The sequence below is a fragment of the Lolium rigidum genome, chromosome 5 (genome assembly GCF_022539505.1).
Source record: "Lolium rigidum isolate FL_2022 chromosome 5, APGP_CSIRO_Lrig_0.1, whole genome shotgun sequence".
Classification (NCBI taxonomy): Eukaryota; Viridiplantae; Streptophyta; class Magnoliopsida; order Poales; family Poaceae; genus Lolium; species Lolium rigidum.
The window spans coordinates 34,287,733-34,300,837 of record NC_061512.1 but is presented as its reverse complement, the minus strand read 5'-3'; positions in this window follow the sequence as shown (position 1 = coordinate 34,300,837).

Sequence of the window (13,105 nt, the reverse complement as noted above, 5' to 3'; positions counted from 1 at the left end):
TTTGATTATTCTCAACTTAGATATCCATACCGGGACAACATGGACAACAGATAATGGACTCCTCTTTAATGCATAAGCATGTAACAACAATTAATGTTCTCATATGAGATTGAGGATATATGTCCAAAACTAAAACTTCCACCATGATTCATGGCTTTAGTTAGCGGCCCAATGTTCTTCTCTAACAATATGCATGCTCTAACCAATAAAGTGGTAGATCTCTCTTACTTCAGACAAGACGGACATGCATAGCAACTCACATGATATTTAACAAAGAGTAGTTGATGGCGTCCCCAGAAGCATGGTTATCGCACAACATGCAACTTAATAAGAGATAAAGTGCATAAGTACATATTCAATATCACAATAGTTTTTAAGGCTATTTTGTCCCATGAGCTATATATTGCAAAGGTAAATGATGGAAATTTTAAAGGTAGCACTCAAGCAATTTACTTTGGAATGGCGGAGAAATACCATGTAGTAGGTATGTATGGTGGACACAAATGGCATAGTGGTTGGCTCAAGGATTTTGGATGCATGAGAAGTATTCCCTCTCGATACAAGGTTTAGGCTAGCAAGGTTATTTGAAACAAACACAAGGATGAACCGGTGCAGCAAAACTCACATAAAAGACATATTGAAAACATTATAAGACTCTACACCGTCTTCCTTGTAGTTCAAAACTCAATACTAGAAATTATCTAGACTTTAGAGAGACCAAATATGCAAGCCAAATTTAGCAAGCTCTATGTGTTTCTTCATTAATGGGTGCAAAGTATATGATGCAAGAGCTTAAACATGAGCACAACAATTGCCAAGTATCAAATTATTCAAGACATTTTAGAATTACTACATGTAGCATTTCCCAATTCCAACCATATAACAAATTAACGAAGAAGATTCAACCTTCGCCATGAATACTATGAGTAAAGCCTAAGGACATATTTGTCCATATGCAACGACGGAGCGTGTCTCTCTCCCACACAATGAATGCTAGGATCCTTTTTATTCAAACAAAAACAAAAACAAAAACAAACCGACGCTCCAAGCAAAGTACATAAGATGTGATGGAATAAAAATATAGTTTCAGGGGAGGAACTTGATAATGTTGTCGATTAAGAAGGGGATGCCTTGGGCATCCCCAAGCTTAGACGCTTGAGTCTTCTTAAAATATGCTGGGGTGAACCACCGGGGCATCCCCAAGCTTAGAGCTTTCACTCTCCTTGATCATATTGCATCATTTCCCTCTCTTGATCCTTGAAAACTTCCTCCACACCAAACTCGAAACAACTCATTAGAGGGTTAGTGCACAATAAAAATTAACATGTTCAGAGGTGACATAATCATTCTTAACACTTCTAGACATTGCATAAAGCTACTGGATATTAATGGATCAAAGAAATTCATCCAACATAGCAAAAGAGGCAATGCGAAATAAAAGGCAGAATCTGTCAAAACAGAACAGTTCGTAAAAACGAATTTTAAAATGGCACCAGACTTGCTCAAATGAAAATGCCCAAACTGAATGAAAGTTGCGTATATATCTGAGTATCACGCACGTAAATTGGCATATTTTTCTGAGCTACCTACAGAGAATTAGGCCCAGATTCGTGACAGCAAAGAAATCTGTAACTGCGCAGTAATCCAAATCTAGTATGAACCTTACTATCAAAGACTTTACTTGGCACAACAATGCATAAAACTAAGATAAGGAGAGGTTGCTACAGTAGTAAACAACTTCCAAGACTCAAATATAAAATAAAAGTACTGTAGTAAAAACATGGGTTGTCTCCCATAAGCGCTTTTCTTTAACGCCTTTCAGCTAGGCGCAGAAAGTGTATATCAAGTATTATCAAGAGATGAAGCATCGACATTACCTTGGGCTTTACCCTTACCTTTCTTGTTCTTTTTCTTACTCTTTGGCTTAGGGAATATATGGCTACCCCCGGGTGTAGAGGTGAATTTTAGGGTGCCTTCTCCCATGTCAATGATCTGCTCCCAATAGTTTCGGCGAGGGATCTTCCGAGTGTGATTTGTCCTGTTTCTGCGCATTCAATAAGAAGATAATCAATGGATATTGTTTTACCAAGAATGGTTGTATGCACACCCGCAGCTATTCCTTTAGGAATTATAACGGAGTTATCAATAAGGGTTATTCCTTCTCCCCCTTCAACAAATCCCCAAAGTTTCGAAGATTCATGAATTCTCTTAGGCATTAGGCACAATTCGGACATAATATCACAATTAGCATGAAGAGTTTGGTCACCGATAGCAATTTTAATAGTAGGATCCCATAATGAAGGTTCAGAGTTCACTAAAACTTGATCAAGACGGTTACGAATATATCCATAATTTTCATTTAAGCGAGATGCACTTGTCTCAAGAGTGTTTAATCTATTATAAATGCTAATAAGGGTCTGAATCAAAGTTATTAGCTGAATCATGTGATGCAACCAACTTCTTTATGGCATTAAAAGCTTGATCCCCATTGCAATGAAGGAAATCTCCTCCCACTAGAGCATCCAAGGCATATCTATAGCGAATCATAAGACCAAAATAAAAATTACTAAGGAGCAAACTTAGAGTCGTTTGAGGTTCAGTTTTACGATAAGAAGTAAAAATTCTAGACCAAGCATCTTTAAAACTCTCCTCATCCCCTTGTTTAAAAGTGAAGACTAATTCCTCAGGTGAAGAAGTAACAAGTGCAGAACTAGACATAGTAACAAAAGTAAAATGCAAGTAACTAATTTTTTTGTGTTTTTGATATAGAGAGCAAGACAGTAAATAAAGTAAAGCTAGCAACTAATTTTTTTGTGTTTTGATATAATGCAGCAAACAAAGTAGTAAATAAAATAAAGCAAGACAAAAACAAAGTAAAGAGATTGGATTGTGGAGACTCCCCTTGCAGCGTGTCTTGATCTCCCCGGCAACGGCGCCAGAAAATATTGCTTGATGGCGTGTAACTCACACGTTCGTTGGGAACCCCAAGAGGAAGGTATGATGCGCACAGCAGCAAGTTTTCCCTCAGAAAGAAACCAAGGTTTATCGAACCGGGAGGAGCCAAGAAGCACGTTGAAGGTTGATGGCGGCGGGATGTAGTGCGGCGCAACACCAGGGATTCCGGCGCCAACGTGGAACCTGCACAACACAACCAAAGTACTTTGCCCCAACGAAACAGTGAGGTTGTCAATCTCACCGGCTTTCTGTAACAAAGGATTAGATGTATAGTGTGGATGATGATTGTTTGCAGAAAATAGTAGAACAAGTATTGCAGTAGATTGTATTCGATGTAAAAGAATGGACCGGGGTCCACAGTTCACTAGAGGTGTCTCTCCCATAAGATAAATAGCATGTTGGGTGAACAAATTACGATCGAGGCAATTGACAAATAGAGAGGGCATGACCATGCACATACATGATATGATGAGTATTGTGAGATTTAATTGGGCATTACGACAAAGTACATAGACCGCTATCCAGCATGCATCTATGCCTAAAAAGTCCACCTTCGAGGTTATCATCCGAACCCATTCCGAGTATTAAGTTGCAAAACAACGGACAATTGCATTAAGTATGGTGCGTAATGTAATCAATAACTACATCCTTAGACATAGCATCAATGTTTTATCCCTAGTGGCAACAGCACATCCACAACCTTAGAACTTTCTCGTCATCGTCCCGCATTTAATGGAGGCATGAACCCACTATCGAGCATAAATACTCCCTCTTGGAGTTAAGAGTAAAAACTTGGCCGGAGCCTCTACTAATAACGGAGAGCATGCAAGATCATAAACAACACATAGGTAATAGATTGATAATCAACATAACATAGTATTCTCTATCCATCGGATCCCGACAAACACAACATATAGAATTACGGATAGATGATCTTGATCATGTTAGGCAGCTCACAAGATCCGACAATGAAGCACATGAGGAGAAGACAACCATCTAGCTACTGCTATGGACCCATAGTCCAGGGGTGAACTACTCACTCATCACTCCGGAGGCGACCATGGCGGTGAAGAGTCCTCCGGGAGATGAATCCCCTCTCCGGCAGGGTGCCGGAGGTGATCTCCAGAATCCCCCGAGATGGGATTGGCGGCGGCGGCGCCTCAGTAAGGTTTTCCGTATCGTGGCTCTCGGTACTAGGGGTTTCGCGACGAAGGCTTTAAGTAGGCGGAAGGGCAGGTAAAGGGGTGTCACGAGGGGCCCACACCACAGGCCGGCGCGGCCAGGGCCTGGGCCGCGCCGCCCTGGTGTGTCGCCACCTCGTGGCCCCACTTCGACTCTCCCTCGGTCTTCTGGAAGCTTCGTGCAAAAATAGGACCCTGGGCGTTGATTTCGTCCAATTCCGAGAATATTTCTTTACTAGGATTTACGAAACCAAAAACAGCAGAAAACGACAGAATCGGCTCTTCGGCATCTCGTTAATAGGTTAGTGCCGGAAAATGCATAAATACGACATATAATGTGTATAAAACATGTAGATATCATCAATAATGTGGCATGGAACATAAGAAATTATCGATACGTCGGAGACGTATCACGCCGCTGCTGCTCAGACTCCGCCGGAGACACCATGAGCAGCGCCGGCCGTGGCCAGGCTTCCGCGCCTCCACCTCCCCCGGCCTCGAGCTCCGACGAGGAGTTCGACTCCGACGACAGCACCGACCTCCTCGATCCGGTCAGGGACGCCTCGGACCTGGCTGAAGCGGAGAAGGAAGCAGAGGAGGAGCGGGCGGGCCATGCGCCGTTGGACGCCGAGCTGGAACAGCACAGGGTGGCGGCCGCCGCTGCCGCAGAGGACTCCGACTCCGACATATCATGGTCTTCCGACGACTCTGATGCGCCTACCCCGGAGGAGAGGACGGCGGAGCGGAGAGCTATAGTCGAGTCCTTCGAAACGCTCAAGGACGACGCCGCCAACGCGAGGCTGCAGCACTGCTTGGAAGAGGACGCGGCGGCGTACCGAGCCATAGCGGCCGCATGGGAGGCGGCGGAGAAGCAGGCGAGGGAGCAACGCAATGATAGGGCCGACCCGTCAGGCAGCAAGTAGTATTTTAGGTTACTTTGTATAGTTTCTATGCTATCAAATGTACTACTATATTTGCTTTCGAATATGGTGCAAACCTAAAAATGGGTCACCACGGTGGACGCACACCCAGACGCAAATGGACGCGCAGACAAAATATATCCGCGGGGCGACGCAACCGGACGCTCACGACCACTTTTGGACGTCTGAAATATGTCGCCCCGTTGGAGGTGTCATAAGTGCCAAATCTCACGCTTGATATCTGGTTTAGCGCCTCCGAACCATCCAACAAATGGTGGGGCACGCCTCTACTGTGCATCGTAGAAACAGCTGACTGTCCTCGTGGATAAAATGTGTGTTCAATTATGGTTATCGAGCGAAAGCCCTAACAGCATCTTCACCAGCGGCCTCGATAGCGTTTTGGGGGCTGGCAGCGAAAATTGGCTCACACAGATACGTCCCAAACTGATGGGATTCGTAGCATAGAAAATAAAAAAATTCCTACCGCAAGAACGGCACACAAGCCAAGATCTAATCTAGAAGACGGTAGCAACGAGGGGATCACGAGACTAACCCTTGAAGATTTCCAAAGCCTACGAGATTAGATCTCGTTGTTGCAGAAGATGATCACTTGCCGCTACCAAAAGCGCGTAGAAGATCTTGACGGTGCCACAATCGGGCAGCACCTCCGTACTCGGTCACACGTACGGTGTTGATGAAGACGACGTCCTCCTCCCCGTTCCAGCGGGCAGCGGAAGTAGTAGATCCTCCTCGGAATCCCGGCGGCACGACGGCGTGGTGGCGGTGGTGGTGGAGATCTCCGGCAGGGCTTCACCTATGCGCTGCGGGAGAGATATGTGGAGGAGGGGCGCTAGGGTTTGGGGAGAGGGGGTCTAGGGCGCCGGCCACTTGGGGGCTGCGGCCTAGATGGCTTTGGTGTGGCCGGCCCCTCCCCTATGCTCCTCATTATATAGGTGGAAGCCCCCAAGAGTTGTAGTCCAAGTCTTCGAATAAGACCCCAACAACAAAACTTGCCATAGGTGGGAAACCTACTCAAGGGGGAAGTCCTACTCAAGGTGGGACTCCCACCTTTCCTTGAAGGGGGGTGGCCGGCCACCTTTAGGTGGAGTCCACCTGGGACTCCTCCCCTTAGGGTTGGCCGGTGATACGTCTCCGACGTATCGATAATTTCTTATGTTCCATGCCACATTATTGATGATATCTACATGTTTTATACACATTATATGTCATTATTATGCGTTTTCCGGAACTAACCTATTGACGAGATGCCGAAGGGCCAGTTCCGTTTTCTCGCTATTTTTGGTTCCAGAAATCCTAGTAAGGAAATATTCTCAGAATCGGACGAAATCAAGGCCCAGCATCCTATTTTTCCACGAAGCTTCCAGAACACCCGAGAGTCGCCAGAGGGGGGCCACAGGCCCACCAGATGATAGGGCGGCGCGGCCCAGGCCCTGGCCGCGCCACCCTAGTGTGTCACCGCCTCGTCGCCTCTCCGACTCCGCCTCTTCGCCTATAAAAAGGTCCCTGACCTAAAACCTCGATACGGAAAAGCCACGGTACGAGAAACCTTCCAGAGCCGCCGCCATCGCGAAGCCAAGATCTGGGGGACAGGAGTCTCTGTTCCGGCACGCCGCCGGGACGGGGAAGTGCCCCGGAAGGCTTCTCCATCGACACCACCGCCATCTTCATCAACGCCGCTGTCTCCCATGAGGAGGGAGTAGTTCTCCATCGAGGCTCGGGGCTGTACCGGTAGCTATGTGGTTAATCTCTCTCCTATGTGCTTCAATACAATAATCTCATGAGCTGCCTTACATGATTGAGATTCATATGATGATGCTTGTAATCTAGATGTCATTATGCTAGTCAAGTGGGTTTTACTTATGTGATCTCCGGAGACTCCTTGTCCCACGTGTGTAAAGGTGACAGTGTGTGCACCGTGTGGGTCTCTTAGGCTATATTTCACGGAATACTTATTCACCGATATGAATGGCATAGTGAAGTGCTTATTTATATCTCTTTATAATTGCAATGTGTTTTGTATCACAATATATCTGTGTGCTACTCTAGTGATGTTATTAAAGTAGTTTATTCCTCCCGCACGGTGTAATGGTGACGAGTGTGTGCATCGTGTAGTACTTGGTGTGGGCTATGATTGTGATCTCTTGTAGATTATGAAGTTAACTATTGCTATGATAGTATTGATGTGATCTATTCCTCCTTTCGTAGTGTGAAGGTGACGAGTGTGCATGCTATGTTAGTACTTGGTTTGGTTATGTTGATCTGTCATGCACTCTAAGGTTATTTAAATATGAACATTGAATATTGTGGAGCTTGTTAACTCCGGCATTGAGGGTTCGTGTAATCCTACACGATTAGTGGTGTTCATCATCCAACAAGAGGGTGTAGAGTCTAGCATCTATCTATTTATTCTGTTATGTGATCAATGTTGAGAGTGTCCACTAGTGAAAGTATGATCCCTAGGCCTTGTTCCTAAATATCGCTATCGTTGCTTGTTTACTTGTTTTACTTGCATCTTTACTTCCTGCAATATTACTACCATCAGCGCACGCCGGCAAGCACTTTTACGGCGCCGTTACTCTCGCTCATATTCATTCATACCACTTGTATTTCACTATCTCTTCGCCGAACTAGTGCACCTATTAGGTGTGTTGGGGACACAAGAGACTTCTTGCTTAGTGGTTGCAGGGTTGCATGAGAGGGATATCTTTGACCTCTTCCTCCCTGAGTTCGATAAACCTTGGGTGATCCACTTAAGGGAAACTTGCTGCTATTCTACAAACCTCTCGCTCTTGGAGGCCCAACACCTGTCTACAAGAATAGAAGCACCCGTAGACATCAAGCTATTTTCTGGCGCTGTTGCCGGGGAGGAAAGGTAAAAGGTACTCACACTCCGGATCTCGGCTACTAAGCTATTTTCGCCGTTGTAAGTACTCGAAGCTATTTCCTTTAGATCCTGCAATTGCATCTTTTTGTTTCTTGTTTACACTAGTTAGGCATAATGGACAACAATGAGCTTCTTATTCTATTTCCTGATTTAAGACATGGATGGTTTGATGCGAAAATTAAAAAACCTAAGGAACACATTAGTATGAACGCTTTGAACACCATTGTTGCTAATGATATGGAAAATTCTAAGCTTGGGGAAGCTGGCTTTGATGAGCATGATATTTTTAGTCCCCCAAGCATTGAGGAGAAAATTTACTTTGATGATACTTTGCCTCCTATTTATGATGATTATAATAATATTGGTCTTTTAGTACCGCCTGTTATGGAGGATAAATTTGATTATGATTACGATATGCCTCCTATATTTGATGATAATGATAGCTACTTTGTTGAATTTGCTCCCACTACAACTAATAAAATTGATTATGCTTATGTGGAGAGTAATGATACTTTTATGCATGTGAATAAGAATGCTTTATGTGATACTTATATTGTTGAGTTTGTTCATGATGCCTCTGAAAATTATTATGAGAGAGGAAAATATGGTTGTAGAAATTTTCATGTTACTAAAACACCTCTCTATGTGCTGAAATTTTTGAAGCTACACTTGTTCTATCTTCCTATGCTTGTTACCTTTTTCTTCATGAACTTGTTTATTTACAAAACTCCTATGCATAGGAAGCATGTTAGACTTAAATTTGTTTTGAATTTTCCTTTTTATGCTCTCTTTTGCTTCAACTCTTATTTCTTGCGAGTGCATCATTAAAATTGCTGAGCCCATCTTAATGGCTATAAAGAAAGAACTTCTTGGGACATAACCCATGTGTTTATTTTTCTACAGTACTTTTGTTTTATATTTGAGTCTTGGAAGTTGTTACTACTGTAGCAACCTCTCCTTATCTTATTTTATTGCATTGTTGTGCCAAGTAAAATTTTTGATAGTAGGGTTGATACTAGATTTGGATTACTGCGCAGAAACAGATTTCTGTCTGTCACGAATCTGGGCCTAATTCTCTGTAGGTAACTCAGAAAAATCTGCCAATTTACGTGAGTGATCCTCGGATATGTACGCAACTTTCATTCAATTTGGGCATTTTCATCTGAGCAAGTCTGGTGCCACTTTAAAATTCGTCTTTACGGACTGTTCTGTTTTGACAGATTCTGCCTTTTATTTCGCATTGCCTCTTTTGCTATGTTTGATGGATTTCTTTGTTCCATTAACTTTCAGAAGCTTTGTGCAATGTCCAGAAGTGTTAAGAATGATTGTGTCACCTCTGAACATGTGAAATTTTGATTATGCACTAACCCTCTAATGAGTTTGTTTCGAGTTTGGTGTGGAGGAAGTTTTCAAGGGTCAAGAGAGGAGGATGATATACTATGATCAAGAAGAGTGAAGAGTCTAAGCTTGGGGATGCCCCCGTGGTTCATCCCTGCATATTTCAAGAAGACTCAAGCATCTAAGCTTGGGGATGCCCAAGGCATCCCCTTCTTCATCGACAATTTATCGGGTTTCTTCTCTTGAAACTATATTTTTATTCCGTCACATCTTATGTACTTTACTTGGAGCGTCTGTGTGCTTTTATTTTCGTTTTGTTATTTTCATTCTCTGAATAAATACATGCTTGTGTGGGAGAGAGACACGCTCCGCTGTTGCATATGAACACATGTGTTCTTAGCTTTACTTTTAATGTTCATGGCGAAGGTTGAAACTGCTTCGTTCATTGTTATATGGTTGGAATCGGGAAATGCTACATGTAGTAATTCTAAAATGTCTTGAATAATTTGATACTTGGAAATTGTTGTGCTCATGTTTAAACTCTTGCATCATATACTTTGCACCTATTAATGAAGAAATACATAGAGCTTGCTAAAATTTGGTTTGCATATTTGGTCTCTCTAAAGTCTAGATAATTTCTAGTATTGAGTTTTGAACAACAAGGAAGACGGTGTAGAGTCTTATAATGTTTTCAATATGTCTTTTATGTGAGTTTTGCTGCACCGGTTCATCCTTGTGTTTGTTTCAAATAACCTTGCTAGCCTAAACCTTGTATCGAGAGGGAATACTTCTCATGCATCCAAAATCCCCGAGCCAACCACTATGCCATTTGTGTCCACCATACCTACCTACTACATGGTATTTCTCCGCCATTCCAAAGTAAATTGCTTGAGTGCTACCTTTAAAATTTCCATCATTTACCTTTGCAATATATAGCTCATGGGACAAATAGCTTAAAAACTATTGTGGTATTGAATATGTACTTATGCACTTTATCTCTTATTAAGTTGCTTGTTGTGCGATAACCATGTTTTACGGGGACGCCATCAACTACTCTTTGTTGAATATCATGTGAGTTGCTATGCATGTCCGTCTTGTCACGAAGTAAGAGAGATCTACCACTTTATTGGTTAGAGCATGCATATTGTTAGAGAAGAACATTGGGCCGCTAACTAAAGCCATGAATCATGGTGGAAGTTTCAGTTTTGGACATATATCCTCAATCTCATATGAGAACACTAATTGTTGCTACATGCTTATGCATTAAAGAGGAGTCCATTATCTGTTGTCCATGTTGTCCCGGTATGGAAGTCTAAGTTGAGAATAATCAAAAGCGAGAAATCCAAAATGCGAGCTTTCTCCTTAGACATTTGTACAGGTGGCATGGAGGTACCCCTTTGTGACACTTGGTTAAAACATGTGTATTGCGATGATAATCCTGGTAATCCGAGCTAATTAGGACAAGGTGCGGGCACTATTAGTATACTATGCATGAGGCTTGCAACTTGTAAGATATAATTTACATGATACATATGCTTTATTACTACCGTTGACAAAATTGTTTCATGTTTTCAAAACCAAAGCTCTAGCACAAATATAGCAATCGGTGCTTCCCTCGTCGAAGGGCCATTCTTCTACTTTTATGTTGAGTCAGTTCACCTATTTCTCTCCATCTCAAGAAGCAAACACTTGTGTGAAGCTGTGCATTGATTCTTACATACTTGCATATTGCATTTGTTATATTACTCTATGTTGACAATTATCCATGAGATATACATGTTACAAGTTGAAAGCAACCGCTGAAACTTAATCTTCCTTTGTGTTGCTTCAATACCTTTACTTTGATTTATTGCTTTATGAGTTAACTCTTATGCAAGACTTATTGATGCTTGTCTTGAAAGTACTATTCATGAAAAGTCTTTGCTTTATGATTCATTTGTTTACTCATGTCATTACCATTGTTTTGATTGCTGCATTCATTACAGATGCTTACAATAATATGATCAAGGTTATGATGGCATGTCACTCCAGAAATTATCTTTGTTATCGTTTACCTGCTCGGGACGAGCAGGAACTAAGCTTGGGGATGCTGATACGTCTCCGACGTATCGGTAATTTCTTATGTTCCATGCCACATTATTGATGATATCTACATGTTTTATACACATTATATGTCATTATTATGCGTTTTCCGGAACTAACCTATTGACGAGATGCCGAAGGGCCAGCTCTCGTTTTCTGCTGTTTTTGGTTCCGAAATCCTAGTAAGGAAATATTCTCGGAATCGGACGAAATCAAGGCCCGACATCCTATTTTTCCACGAAGCTTCCGAACACCCGAGAGTCGCCGGAGGGGGCCACAGGCCCACCGGATGATAGGGCGGCGCAGCCTGTGCCCCGGCCGCGCCACCCTAGTGTGTCACCGCCTCGTCGCCTCTCCGACTCCGCCTCTTCGCCTATAAAAGGTCCCCGACCTAAAACGTCGATACGGAAAAGCCACGGTACGAGAAACCTTCCCGCAGCCGCCGCCATCGCGAAGCCAAGATCCGGGGGACAGGAGTCTCTGTTCCGGCACGCCGCCGGGACGGGGAAGTGCCCCCGAAGGCTTCTCCATCGACACCACCGCCATCTTCATCAACGCTGCTTGTCTCCCATGAGGAGGGAGTAGTTCTCCATCGAGGCTCGGGGCTGTACCGGTAGCTATGTGGTTAATCTCTCTCCTATGTGCTTCAATACAATAATCTCATGAGCTGCCTTACATGATTGAGATTCATATGATGATGCTTGTAATCTAGATGTCATTATGCTAGTCAAGTGGGTTTTACTTATGTGATCTCCGGAGACTCCTTGTCCCACGTGTGTAAAGGTGACGAGTGTGTGCACCGTGTGGGTCTCTTAGGCTATATTTCACAGAATACTTATTCACTGTTATGAATGGCATAGTGAAGTGCTTATTTATATCTCTTTATGATTGCAATGTGTTTTGTATCACAATATATTTGTGTGCTACTCTAGTGATGTTATTAAAGTAGTTTATTCCTCCTGCACGGTGTAATGGTGACAGTGTGTGCATCGTGTAGTACTTGGTGTGGGCTATGATTGTGATCTCTTGTAGATTATGAAGTTAACTATTGCTATGATAGTATTGATGTGATCTATTCCTCCTTTCGTAGTGTGAAGGTGACAGTGTGCATGCTATGTTAGTACTTGGTTTGGTTATGTTGATCTGTCATGCACTCTAAGGTTATTTAAATATGAACATTGAATATTGTGGAGCTTGTTAACTCCGGCATTGAGGGTTCGTGTAATCCTACACGGTTAGTGGTGTTCATCATCCAACAAGAGGGTGTAGAGTCTAGCATCTATCTATTTATTCCGTTATGTGATCAATGTTGAGAGTGTCCACTAGTGAAAGTATGATCCCTAGGCCTTGTTCCTAAATATCGCTATCGCTGCTTGTTTACTTGTTTTATCGCATCTTTACTTCCTGCAATATTACTACCATCAACCGCACGCCAGCAAGCACTTTTCTGGCGCCGTTACTACTTGCTCATATTCATTCATACCACTTGTATTTCACTATCTCTTCGCCGAACTAGTGCACCTATTAGGTGTGTTGGGGACACAAGAGACTTCTTGCTTAGTGGTTGCGGTGGTTGCATGAGAGGGATATCTTTGACCTCTTCCTCCCCGAGTTCGATAAACCTTGGGTGATCCACTTAAGGGAAACTTGCTTGCTGTTCTACAAACCTCTCGCTCTTGGAGGCCCAACACTATCTACAAGAATAGAAGCACCCGTAGACATCA